The sequence below is a fragment of the Neodiprion virginianus genome, chromosome 1 (assembly GCF_021901495.1).
Source record: "Neodiprion virginianus isolate iyNeoVirg1 chromosome 1, iyNeoVirg1.1, whole genome shotgun sequence".
Classification (NCBI taxonomy): Eukaryota; Metazoa; Arthropoda; class Insecta; order Hymenoptera; family Diprionidae; genus Neodiprion; species Neodiprion virginianus.
Genome location: NC_060877.1, coordinates 3,125,191 through 3,138,415, shown reverse-complemented (window position 1 = coordinate 3,138,415; position 13,225 = coordinate 3,125,191). Strand labels below are relative to the sequence as shown.

The following is a 13,225-nucleotide window of genomic DNA, read 5'->3' as shown; positions in this document are numbered from 1 at the left end:
AAATACATAAATAGAGAGAAATATGCATTCGAAATACGATGAGACGCGAGGTGGCGATATTATGCGAGTCGCGACCGCGGTCCACCCATACGTGCATAAATGGTCCGGTTCCGCGTGTCCGACACCGCGTGCGGTCGTGTCACCTTATTCGTCAGCGACGCGGCGGTGGTTGCAGGTAGTTCGCGTCTCTGCGCGTGACTCTGCTTATCAATCAGGGTTACGGAACGGATCGACCTACTGCGGCCGTTCCGCGGCCGACAATCGGTGCCGTGGGTGGTCCTCTCGTCTCCGATGGTACAGCGATCAGGTGTCGTGGTCTATTATTAACCGGGACCAGAGCACGCTGAGCACGTCTCCGCAATCGTCAGGGTTCTCCAGCTCCCGCGGAACCGTCTCTCTCTCTTCCCTCCTCCTCGTTCCCCTGACGATCACGCACCGATTTGTGTGCCACTGGTGTACGCGTAAAATTGCACACCTCGATGGAATATCGATTAGAGACTCTTAGCGTCACCCCCTCTCGATGTCCCGTGATCCCTTGACAAATACCGACACCTACAAACCCCCAAGTACCTATTACCTGAAAACACTCGTGTCGGTTGACCCGGTATCACGTTCGGCAACTCTTGATTTCTTATATACTTGTGTATAACAAGCTTGGCGCACGTCACGATCAATTGCGCGAGGATATCTTTAATAGGTTTTCATCAATATCCAACTCGGCGGATACGTGAGTTACGATATCGAATAATCGGCGTTGGTATGCACAGTCGTACGAAAAATAATTAACATCGGACGCGAATCGCGAGTCAAACGCAAGGCGTAACGCGTGGCGCTCTATGTGTGTGCGTATAGCTACAAATTGTAGGAGGTGGATGAATACAAGTCAATATCCCCAGGCTGAAGAGAATGAAAATTATGCGAGGGAACGTGCAGACGGTTTTATTTCTTCTTACTCTTCCGACAATCTTATCCTCATCATTGTGTTGTTTTCTATACTCCGCCTCTCGTCGCGGCGCTGTATAAAATACTGAGTAATTACGCAGGCCGTACAAATAATACCTACACGATACTGAGAAGTAATTATTAGTTGTATGCAGCGTGTTGTCTGCCAATTTAATGCGCAGAACTTTTTGATGCGTTAATTTTTTTCCTTCGTATCTTCCGACGATTTACATCGTTTACTGCAAAGATTATTGGGATAATTATAAAAATAAGATTTAAAAACGGGTATACCCGAATTTACCGTTACGTCGATGCGAAGCATTTGAATTTTGAAACGTGGAACGAAGATTCACAATCGATATATAGACACGTTCAGAGTAGAGTTCAAATAACCGTTTGTCCAATATCGTGCAAACGATCGCGCAAACTAACGAGCTACAGATTGAAATCAAACGGCGTGCATTATAGATTTTACAAGGAATATACCGTTTATTTTTGACTCAAAAATTTTTTGTATCTTTTCAGAACGAGGCCCGATCGTATTTCCATGTTTTTCGAGAAATCGCGGACGCGGCGTGCAAGAGCGACGCTTCAACCGCCGGTTCACCTTTGGGAAAGAAGGTTAAACCCGAGGCGAGCACCTTAAAACGGAAAGATGAATGATAGCGAGCGAAGGGGCATCACACAGCATCACTGGACAGGTAGTAATACAGCTTGCAGAGGCTGTAACTCATCCGGCGGTGCGCCGCGCGGCTAGCCCGCTGCACATAGTGTAGGGGATACGCGAGGGAAGGAAGACGAGGACCGAATAAAAAAGAAAAGAAAGAAGAGGACCAAAGGAATCAGAATGCACGGAGAAGCGAACGAGAGGGGGGGAAAAAAAATGCAGAGGCCGCAGCTGAGCGCAGGGAGGAAAAAAATTGACAAAAAATGGAAGGAACCGAATCAACCCGCCGATTCGCGAAGATATCGAGGGAAGCAATTAGCCACATACGCATTACTACGCGGTTAGTATGAGCGCGTATTGCACGCGTGTGGAGCGGACTTTCGAGGCCTGGAAGTTCGGCCGGTTCTGCCGGGCCGAACTTGGGCAAAGATCGTAATCTCGGGACCGACGAGTTGGTTCGATTCCACCTGTTCCCCCCTGGGCTCGGTTGAGAAATTACATAAATAAAACCGCCTAATGACATTTCTCATCGTTTCGTCACTCGCGGGCAACAGACTAGTGACCGTAAAACACGCCTTTCCCCCAAGCTGTGAGAACCGAGCGCGTTACACCTTTCAAAACTCATCGGTCCGGCTGGTTATCTACGAATAATTATTTCCTATTAATTAATTTTGGATTCTCAACATAGCGCAGACCGCGTATAGGAGAGGAACTCGTTTTACACAGCACCGTCTCATTTCCACGTGGGCGAGCACAACGGTACTTTTAACCGTATTTTTAACGTATTATAACGAGGTGCAGCATGTGAAAAATTGCATCCGAAATCATCTGAAAGGTGTCTGTCTGTGTTTCTATTTCGTCAGACTTTAGAGAGCTGAAATTCAATTTTCTTCACGAATAATTTACCATAAGATTTTCGTTCTTTATTCTGTCTTTCGTTTTTTTACTTCGTAACAAGGATAAACTTGCTTCTGAAACTGCGACTTTGTCAGAGAATAATCAGCGTCTCATATTTTTAAACTTGAAAATTATAAATTATTACCACGTATACCAAATAGATATTATATATTCGCATATTTTATTCGCACAGGAAGACAATGGAGGCTGAGAATCGGACACGAGGATCCTCGTCCTGCGTCGAGGGCGTCCATAGTGAAGAGAGAGGCCGCCTCGTCATCACTCAACTGTCAGACGGCCAACCAATCCTGCCTGGAAGGTGCCAGAAATCGTAACTGGGGAGTCAACCAACCAGAAACGCTGGGAAAACGACGAGGGTGGATCGCGGATCTGATCCGATCCACCCTCAATTTTTGCTATTAAATTCATTGAAAAAGTTATTTTTCTCTCTCTCTCTCTCGCTATACGACAAGTACTACAATTGTCCAAGACGTTTTAGACGCAATGTAATTAAGTTTAGAATCTAGCAAAGAGACTGTCAGACCTCCGGATCACGGATTCTGCTGAAACTTCTAGGTATGGGGTTTCCGATGTGTAATTTTATTACCATTTGCCATTGGGCCTTCTTTCACTCAATTCACTATGGCTCAGATTGTTGAAAGAAAGACTGTTGAGTCCCACGAGATGAAACTACGAATCACAAGCTCCATATTTTAGGCTATGGAATCCATGATCGAGAGGTCTGATACTCTCCTTACAAGTTCAGCGTAATAATTCAAAGGGCGTTTAGGGTATTCAAAACGATAATATCGCGGCTTATGGTACGTACTTGTTGATACGGCATATTAACCGTCTGCATACAGAAATTATAATAATCAAACGGCGTGTGTTTCTTCTATTGGTTGCAACGACGTGCACTTGAGCACGCGTCATTCTAGAATTATGCGTAGCAATTAGCGCGATTGTCCGTATATTCCACAATCACGACTACGTGTTTTATACCTAGAGCAATATCTTGAGAAGCATCGGAGCAGGGACACGGTAATGAGCACAAGAGCTATGCGGGATATGGGCCTAAGTTTCCATGGGGTATAAGGCACGTTGAGCGAAGCGCGTGTGGAGCGGATGTGGAACCATGTCATCGGGCTCTGGGAAAAGGAGCTGCTGGCCGACATCACGTGGTATACATAATTAATATATCCTTAACGATTTAGCCATGTAAATTTGCCTCACAAGTCGCTCTTCTTCCTCCGCTTGTTGTTGTCTTATTCGGTTTAACTTGATAAAACGCAAAAACGAATCCAAGTGCTGCGCATCGCCTTACACACACTCATAACGAGAGAGAGAAAGAGAGAGAGGTTACCGTTGGTGTAATTCAGCAGTAGATGTTCTCAGCCGAGTTTCTACCTCGCTTCGAGGACCACTTGTGCCTCCTACCTGCCCTACCTACTCCTCAATGACGCGATCAGTTCTACAACTGTCACACAACCACGACGTGGCTTGTTCCATCAATTTACGACGCTTTCGTGCTTGGAACGCATCATCAGCCGCTGCCAGATTCAATGGTTGAATGCAAACCAAGGTCTTAACGTTGAAACGGGAACGTCGAAAAGAATCAAAGCTCTGGACTGGCAAGAAGATCGCAAGCCATGCGAAAAGTTGTCCTTCAAATCTGTTCAACATTTTCTAATTTATTAAACGACCTTGCAATCCCCCTTCTAATCCACTCCGCTCATCGGTGAACCATCGAGAGGCACAAAGGTGTAACGGTACCGTCGAAACGATAGACGCCGAAACAGGTAGGAGAAACGAATTTGGCGGCGGAGGAGAGGGACGGAAGAAGGATCGGGAGAGAAAGAGCGGCGGGGCAGAAAGGGGCGAGAAAAAAAAAGAAATAATAAGTAGGTCCAATACAAACTCGCAGGCACGAATCAGTCCCTGAGGGCTCGAGGAGGGAACTACACGACCCCGGTGGCTATTATTGTTTGTTGGTCAATTCCCGTTCATTTTGCCGAGTGTTCTTCGGTTTTCTGATCCAGGTATATGTATCCGCATATCTGTATGTGGACGCAGTTCCCGAGCTATGTATGTACCCGTAATTACTCCGAGAACAGAGAATGCTTTTAAGGGGGCCGAAACTGCCCTTGCACCAAACCACCGCGAAGCTTTGGCCTCGACCAAGACCCACCGAGGGTGGCGAACCCTCAGACGGTAGGAAGACGCCTGGGCGTTATTGTTTCGCCATTGATTAGCCCTTGGTCGTGGAAGTTCCCCTTGCATCACGTGACGAGGATGGTGCAACGGTGTCTCACGTGTCACGGGTAGTTTACGTCTTCAAACGTTTCATGCGTAGAGAAATTTTTTTAGCAAATTGGAAGTTACTTAATTAAAAGCTTAACGCGTAGGAAGGACGTGGGTAATTAAAAGAGTGATTTAGTATTCGAGACATAATAGCTGTTTTGTAGGAAATTAATTGCCGTATCTTAAAATTAGATATTCCATGTGCCTGTTTTTAAAATTTAAATGTCTAGTAGTATTTATGCAGATGTCGAGGGAAAACATATTATAGTTTATGGAAATTGAGGTGCATGCATGACGTTATACATGCCAATGCCAAAATGGTAACGCTTATTTAGTCACGAATCGAAAAAACGTTCGTTAACGTCAGAAAATGAACACATCGATCTTTCGAGGAACGTCGTTCACCCGTGGGCGGGCAAACTATATTCAAAAGCGAGCGAGCGAAAGAGGCGAGAAATCAAAGCTGAACCGTAAAAAATTGAAGAACCCCTGAAGATAAAAGTTTGAATACACGGGTGTAATCAGTGATACCGAATGTGAACATCACGCCGCCGCCATCCATTCACACATCGGTGCTATTTATATTTGCATCACGTTTGATAAGAGAGTGTGTAAACGCGGGGCAATCAATGTTTATGGATTTCTCCCGCACACAAGCATTTCGCTCCACGCGAAATCGCGTATACCTGTAGCAATTACGAATCGCGTGATTTGTGGCAGTAACTCCTCGCGACGGCGGCGTCGTGACGCTCCCAGGTTATACCTGCAGGTGGCCGACACGAAGCTACCGTGTACTCCGACCCTGTTTTTGGAAACAAAATATTATTTCAGCGTATTACGTACGCCTGTCGCGGTATCAAGGTGCAACGGAAACCTGGGCTGCCTAGACCAGATTTGCCTGCACAGCACGCTCTGCTTCGTAAATCCCTCGCTTGTATCCGACACTTTGGTACCAGCGACGAGAATACAACCCAAGCGACTAGCAAGGCCGAACAACGCGTAGCAGTCTTAAAACCGGACTTTTTTCAGACGCCGATGCTCAAAGAAATTGACTTCGTTGTAACAAAAGTCAAGACCAAAAAACGGCGGATACTTCGCACGTGGTAACGCGGTCGAGCCGAGGAATTGCACTGAAATTTTGAACCTTGACATTTTTTCACAACACACGTACTATTTACAACCTTCTCCGCTGGAGGAAAAAAAGGAAAATATGATTTGTGGTACCGTGGTGCAATAATTTTGGGACAAACGGCCGGGTATATAGCGTTTTACAGTCGAAAATTTCTCGGTACCCAAGACAGTCTCTTTCGCAGGTCAGGTCACGTGTCGGACATTCGGTTTAGACGAACCGGACCTTTGGCCTTGTTAAAGAGACAGAGTTAGATTATACCTCTGAGAAAAATGCTTTTGAGCAGGTACGTAGCATGAGTTTAGTGTCCGCCATGCGACGAGTTTTCAGAGATGAAACAGTGATAAGCTAAAAGAATAAAGTGAAGCTTAAAAAGAACGAATCCCGCGGAGAAAATAACCACGTCTCAACGACGTCCTACTCAACTCTTGATCTCTGGTATTGCGCAACGCGTCAATAAAACTTGGATTTAATTAAATTTTCACAACGGTATATAAGTAGGTAAGTATGTAACGAGGTAGGCCTGAATCTCAACAAGGTTTACGATCAGTTTCTAGTTTTAAGCCCGCAGTTAAGAAGCGAGTATTTTCTTTCACTTCTTTACCGAAAGGAACGAGGATTTGTCTGCTTTTGAAAAATTTGAGGGCGGCTCTTCGGCTCGGTATCAGTGGTGGTCCGCCCTTCTGTCGGGAGTTCCTGTTTATTCAAATGAGCTTTCGACACTCCTAGAATGATGTAGCGTGCCGCTAACCGCTGTCACCCACAAAGCCTGCCGTGGAATTGGCCCGAAATCGTGGCTGAATTGGCTCGACGAAGGTGTCGTGCAGAGCCCACATTAGCCGACCGGTTTCGGTATGAGCTGGATATACGTATATTAAAATTCGAGCAAGTTCACACGCGACTCGTCGCGGAGGTTGGCAACTGCAGGTAGGTGACCGTGCATGCATTCGCAGTATGTACTTAAGTAACCATGCATCGCATACATGTATGCCACGTGTAAATCCTCGCTTTGTACACCGCGGTCCGGATGAAACTTTACCCGCACTCAGGTTGTCGTTATACCGTAATATTATTCAATCTGAAAGGTCGTGTCGTTCAGATCGGGTTAATTAATTACAGAATTTGCATTGCACGGGCGTCTGACGAGATCGGTCGGATCCATGTGCGAAGAGCACGGAAAAAAAAATCAGTAGAAATCGGCAAACCAGTCTTAGAGGCGAAAATTCTTGTCGATGAATCGAAAATTTACCGATACAACAGCAACTAATCGTATCCACGAGTGATGAGTGTGCATGAGTTTTAAAATAAATTACATCGATTTGTATAATATATACATTTCGCGAGGTTTTATTCGACGTGCGAATATTGGGCCTGACGCAATCACCGCACGGAAATCAGTTAGCAAATTTATTTTTATAAAAAAAATGTCTACAACCGAGAATATGTTTTGTCGCGAATTGACGTGATCGCGTAACGCATGACGTAGTTGAAAGGTTAGCGACTTTATGCGCGAATTAAAAAAAAAAAAAAAACGAAAAATTGATAGAAACAATGAGCAGACGATGAGATGAATGGATCATAAGGTGTATAATGTAAAAGACCAGGGACTAGAAAATAGGAATTGGCAAAAATGCAGCAAAAAAAAAAAAAAAGAAAATAAAAAAAAACGCAAAACAAAAACCGCTACACTCGACAAATACGCGCGAGCCTGGTAATTACGAGAGTCCATTCGAGGGGGGGAGACAATAATTATAATGGTTATTGGGGTAGGGAGGCAGGAAGGCGGCCGCTCGGGGGTTAAATTACAGGTTTGCTGCGTGCGGCCAACGTATAGAGGCATAGGTTCGATAGATGGGTATCTGTGTGCCGCACACTGCCTCACTCCCGTACTTTTGTACACCACCAAGAACCACGCGGTGTGTACCCGGTATCTTGCTCACGTACCGTCGACCAAAGAACGACGATGCAACGGAGAATTCTGCAGTTGGGAGCCGGGCACCGGACGGAATTATACCCGGAGTGTAATCCACACTCCGGCGTACGACACTGAGCAAACAAATGTTACACACCAGATAATTTGACGTTTCGAAACAACGATTACTGCCTCTGGTCTACGTGTGCCTCATACTTGCTATCGCTGTGCGACTTACGCGATACGTTGTAGATGAGTCTCATCACACCCTAAAATCATTGAGAAAGGGATTCGTGCTGCTGACTTACTGTTCCATCAATTACCTGTCAGTGGACTCGGAACTTAGATTCTTTCATTTGTAACTACGTTCGAAATATCGATGAAAGTCAAAATTTGGAGCTCAATATCTTCGACGATCAATCGAGATTTGAAATGAGATTGGTGCAGAAATATTCTAAAGTGACACAAGTTTGACACAAGCTAACAGTTTCGTTTCTCTGAAACTTGATCCGATATTTTGATGGTAAACTTTCACGATCACTATGCGAAGAAGAGTGTTCTTTACCGAGTACGAAGGAACATCAGCCGCCCTATGAACGTGGCAACGTGGTATAATACCATGCCTACTTCGCGGGACTTCGATGAACGATTTATCACTCTTATTAATAGCACGGCAACCGGCTCTTATACCGATCGCATCCAGCTACAAGAGGCTACACCTAGAGAATCCTGCCTTGAACAACTGGATCATGCCCTGTCCTGCCGAAGCGAGAAATCCTTTCCAGCATTCCGTTCCTTGAGAAATATCCTCGTCCAAGGTGTGTACTACACACCCCCGTAGTGACGGTCACGACATCCGGAACACAAGGTGCAGCGGCTGGAACGCCCGGTAGAGAGAAGCAAATATAGCATGCGTATCGCGGATAAATAGCACACAACCAAGGACCTCGCGTTACAGCTGTGGAATATTGCGTGTAAGGATTGTTCGTGATGTTGGCTTGGTGTTCGGCTGGACACCTAATTATACGATTGTCGTTTGTTCGAGAGTCTGAGATATCAGGACGAACCGGACAGTCGGCGTTGGACTCTTTCCTCGACTTGGCCTGACTCGGCTCGGTTTGCTTTGCCTTGTTTCGCTTTCCTTCGCCTCTGCTTTGCTCGGCCCGAGTTTGCGGAGGCAAAGATTGTCGCGCGATTAGCGCTCGGCCAGTGATGTCACGCTGGAAGACGCATGGTGTCCGCGTTTATATGGGCTAACGCCGCAAGTGCGTAATCGCCGATCGCATCTGCCTGCACTTTGCGTCAACTCCGGCACCTTGCCCGCACTCGCCTTACTCCGGCAATCCTTTTCAGATCTACCTCTCTAAGTAATAGTCGGCGGATTATCGTACGCGTCTCTCTCTCCCAGGTAATACCCACACGCCAGATTCTCTGAGCATCCTCGTTACTCACCGACCGATAAAAAGATTCGGTCTCAAAATGAGCCGACGAATTTTGACGAACAAAAATAATACGGCACATTGGCTGCCGTGCATAAATCGCTGGAGATCGATAATTGATTCCGATCCCTCAAAGAGCCTAACCATCCATACTCGTTGATATTCAATTGACTTCGTCTCGCTGAAGACCATTTGTCTCTGCGTATGTAAGAGGCTTGCAAGATCCGGTTCTCTGACCGGCCGTTTATTCTCCGAGCAAACTTGACTACCGATGTATCGAGCCTCGAAACGACGGCATCGACATTGCAAGATCATTATATCATTTTCCGGCGCTACTTTTTCACGGTGTGAAATCTAATCAGCAAATCACGGGGATCGGATCAACCGGGCGGCATTTTTAGTCACGGTGAAAGTTAATTTATTGCGCCAGGGCGTGTTTGGGCGGGCTGCTCGATATCCGCGCGTGGAATCGCGAACCTCGGTTTGAAGCTAGCGTCGAAAAGTGCTGCCCGGAGAGCCGCAGCTACGTGGGAAAACGCTCGGCGAAAGAACCCGTGGCGGAACTGCTAAGCCGTCGAATCGACGGGCCTTAAGACCTTCCGAGGACGAGGACGTTCCGCAGCGACGTCCCGAACGTAGGTTTGTTCGCAATCGACGGGACGTTTGTATGGCAAGTCGTTGGCAGTTCTATCGTCGGCTTCGTGCTACCAGAGACCGTTTGGTACCATGGTTTCAATATCCGTTCGAACGCAGATGTCCCGCGCCATCCGATACCTTTTTCTTTTTCTTTTTCTTTTTAATTTCGTCCATTCATTTTTTACCTCTTCTCAAATACGCTCCGCGTGTACGCGGCCCGTACATAAAGTTTGCCTGACCGGTGCGCATTTGCCCTTTTCCACCATTCGCTCCCTCCACCCGCCATTCGTAGCCAGGAATTTGTACAGCTTAACTCTGCCAGGCCCTCCGGGACTCTTGCGGTCGTTCTCAAGAAGCGTCCGAGACCATGGGGCCGAGACTTACCACCGCGGTGGCGGAAGAGTCTGTATATTTTTATGAACTCTCCTGTCAGAAGAGAATTTCGTACCCGAACCCTTCCCTGACGGCAATTTATCCACATTTCAACCAACAATAATTCTCCGAGACTCGAACTCTTCGAAAGATTTTTTACTTTATGATCTGAAATTTCGAGTATATACAAAGAAATAGGATGAGCTTTTTTCTCAACGCCAACTTGCCGCGCAATGTCTTTACTGACCTTTGCATCGGATACGCGAGGCTGGAAGGAGGGTTTGAGTTTTGAGAAAAACGAGAATACGAGCATGCGGCAGCGAAGTTGTGGTTGGAGAGCAAACGGCTGTGAATGATTCACCGCGTCTCATTACTCAGGCAGCTTTTTACTTTAATCACATTAATGAAGCATTTAATCTCACCGCGTGTCTTACAAGCCGACGGTGTGTGGCCCGGCCGGGTTCGCCGTTGACGAAGGAGGGGCCAGAAGAAACGGGGAGAGGAGGATAGCGGGGAACGGAAAGAACGGGGCACGATCCGTAGACACCACAGCCACAAACTACGGCCTGTACGAACCGGCCCCGACAGCCGGCCAGCTTATTATATTCTTATTTCTCACAGGGCCCGGGCCCCGTCGCACCCCGCTGTTCCTCGATCCACCGTTCCGCCGTTCCACCGTTCCCCGCGAGGTGCCCAGGTCCCTCCCGCAGGGCCCGCTAATAACCGCGGGCTTCTTTAAACTCGTTTGCACCTGTACACCCGCGGTCATATCTAATTATTTATGTATTTATTACAATTCCTTTTCTCTTACGATCCGCCGGTTCCCAAACTTCACTTTCGGGAATCGCTTGAGCACCACCGACCGACCACCCCTGCGTCCGTCGTGGCTCACACATGCAACACGCATCGCCGCGGTGGACGAGTCGAGTTCTCGATTTCTTGGAATTCAACAATTTTCGCTCAGCGCATGAATATCCATGATGGAACTTCGTTACCTTACAGCACTGCCGCAGGGCGAGTCGACTCATGTCGGCATGGTAAATGGAATCCGCGAGTACCGGGTGCCGAGCCGCCCCTCGAGTGTCGCAACGTCACTTACCTGGAACAATAAATAACCCGCTATTATACAACACAACTCGCACATGTACCGGAGAGTCGGAATATGTGCTACTAATTAATCAACACCTTCTGTAAGCGAGGGCGCAAGGTCGCTGCCTTGAACGAACCCCGCGATGAGGTGCGAAATCGGTTAGATAATTAGTCGATTATTTATTAATACCGAATTTTGTTACATTCCATCGTTTTTTCACCATCGCACACGACGTGAAACAAAAAGGTCCGTACACGCGTTGTTTGACACGTAAGATTTGATAAAAATACATTCAGGCACCGAATGGAATTACCGATGTTTTGGCAACTCGAAACTACACGTATTGGAACATCGGACAATGTACGCGTGCATCTTGCGGCGAAAATAGAAAAGTATTTCAACATTCATATTTTCAGCAAGTTTGCGAGGAGTTGCTCGTTCTCTCGCGACGCTTTAACGCGGAAACAGAACTCGTTTCGACACACCAGATTTACATCCGTGATATGCCCGGCCAGTTTATTCTAAGATTATATAAAATCCTACTGTGAGAACCCACCTGTACTCATTCATATTTATTCACTGGCAAGATGCCACTGTTATTATTATCAAGATTATTGTGACTTTTATTTTGCTAAAGAAGGTAGGCCGATTTGAATCTCTTCACGTCTCACTTTCCCCACGGTCTCGACTCCTAAAAGTCTCGTCTCACTAGAGGTTCTTTCTTTTTACCTTAGAGTACAACGTGCCTGGCAATTATTTAAACGCGTGTTTTCAGGACAAGAGACCGCGACGTTACGGAATCGGTACTAGGCTTGTAAGGATAAACGTCTTCGCAAAGAACGTTCATTAACCCGTGATTCATGGATATGAATCGTTTCGCACAATGGGCGGATTTGCAGACGACCATCGGGATCTATTTCGCGTGTTGGAATCCGCCCCGGCGTCGGGTCTGTCAAATTTCACTGTATCACCGCGGCGAGCTTTTGTCTTGGGTTTTTTTTTTTTTTTTTTTTACCGACCAGGACGATTTAGCGAGCCTGAGTATTCCGTCTGCATTTCAATTCCGAAACGAGCCATTACGCGATAAAAAAGAAACAACAATCTCCCCGGCGAGAGTGAATTCTGCGCGAGATAAAACACTGGCAAACTAACCGAGTGGTTCGAGGTTCCGGTCGGCGGGGTTCTTAGGTAAATCACGGTCTGGCACGAGTTCCTCCAAATTCCGAGCGCTTCATTACCGCCTGCATCCAACCCGGGTCCAGATCATCCGGTAATCCTATTGGCCGAACTCGAAGCCAACACTCGCGCACTTATTGGCTGCACTTGGCACGTGGCACCGCACAAGCACACGCGGGTAAAGGGAGAGCCGATCATCGGTGTCGCGGCAGCCACGTTGCGAGTGCCCCCTACCCCGGAAAAAGTGATCGGATCAACCCTCACCCCCTGCACCAAGTCGCGAAAAAACTCTCCTCCGTCTCCGGATCGCGACGTAAACGCAACGCGCGATGTCCGACGAGCGCGACGTCAGACCATTTCAGTTTCACCGTTATCAATTTGTTCCCCCAAAGAAACAAGAGGGTTGGTTGGTTCGTCGGTTATATATGGATCGGCAAAACCGCGAACAGGTGTACCTATGGACACACTGGGAACATAAACCTCCTCGGTCGCGAGCGCTCGCATAAATATAACAAGAAGGAAGGTAGGCCCCTCGTGATGGTCGGCATTGCCCGCCGAGCCGTCACGACGCGAGCGATGGGGGGAGGCGGACGATGAAGGGGGATGGTGGGGGTGGGGCAGGGGGGCACACCGACGCCGCTGCGCCTCTGCTGTACGGTACCTG

At 47.3% G+C, this 13,225-nt stretch overlaps 1 protein-coding gene across 1 annotated transcript in view; it reads right to left on the bottom strand.

Moving 5' to 3' along the window:
- The window catches only part of LOC124307766 (homeotic protein antennapedia), a 59,918-nt gene extending 46,895 nt beyond the window's left edge, over positions 1-13,023 (bottom strand). Inside the window, exons 1-2 of the mRNA XM_046769865.1 lie at positions 12,538-13,023; positions 11,291-11,394 (exon numbers count right to left, since the gene is read on the bottom strand). The gene's annotated coding sequence lies outside the window, so the exon portion shown is untranslated. The remainder of the gene's footprint in view (positions 1-11,290; positions 11,395-12,537) is intronic.
- Between the last annotated feature and the right edge of the window lie 202 nt (positions 13,024-13,225).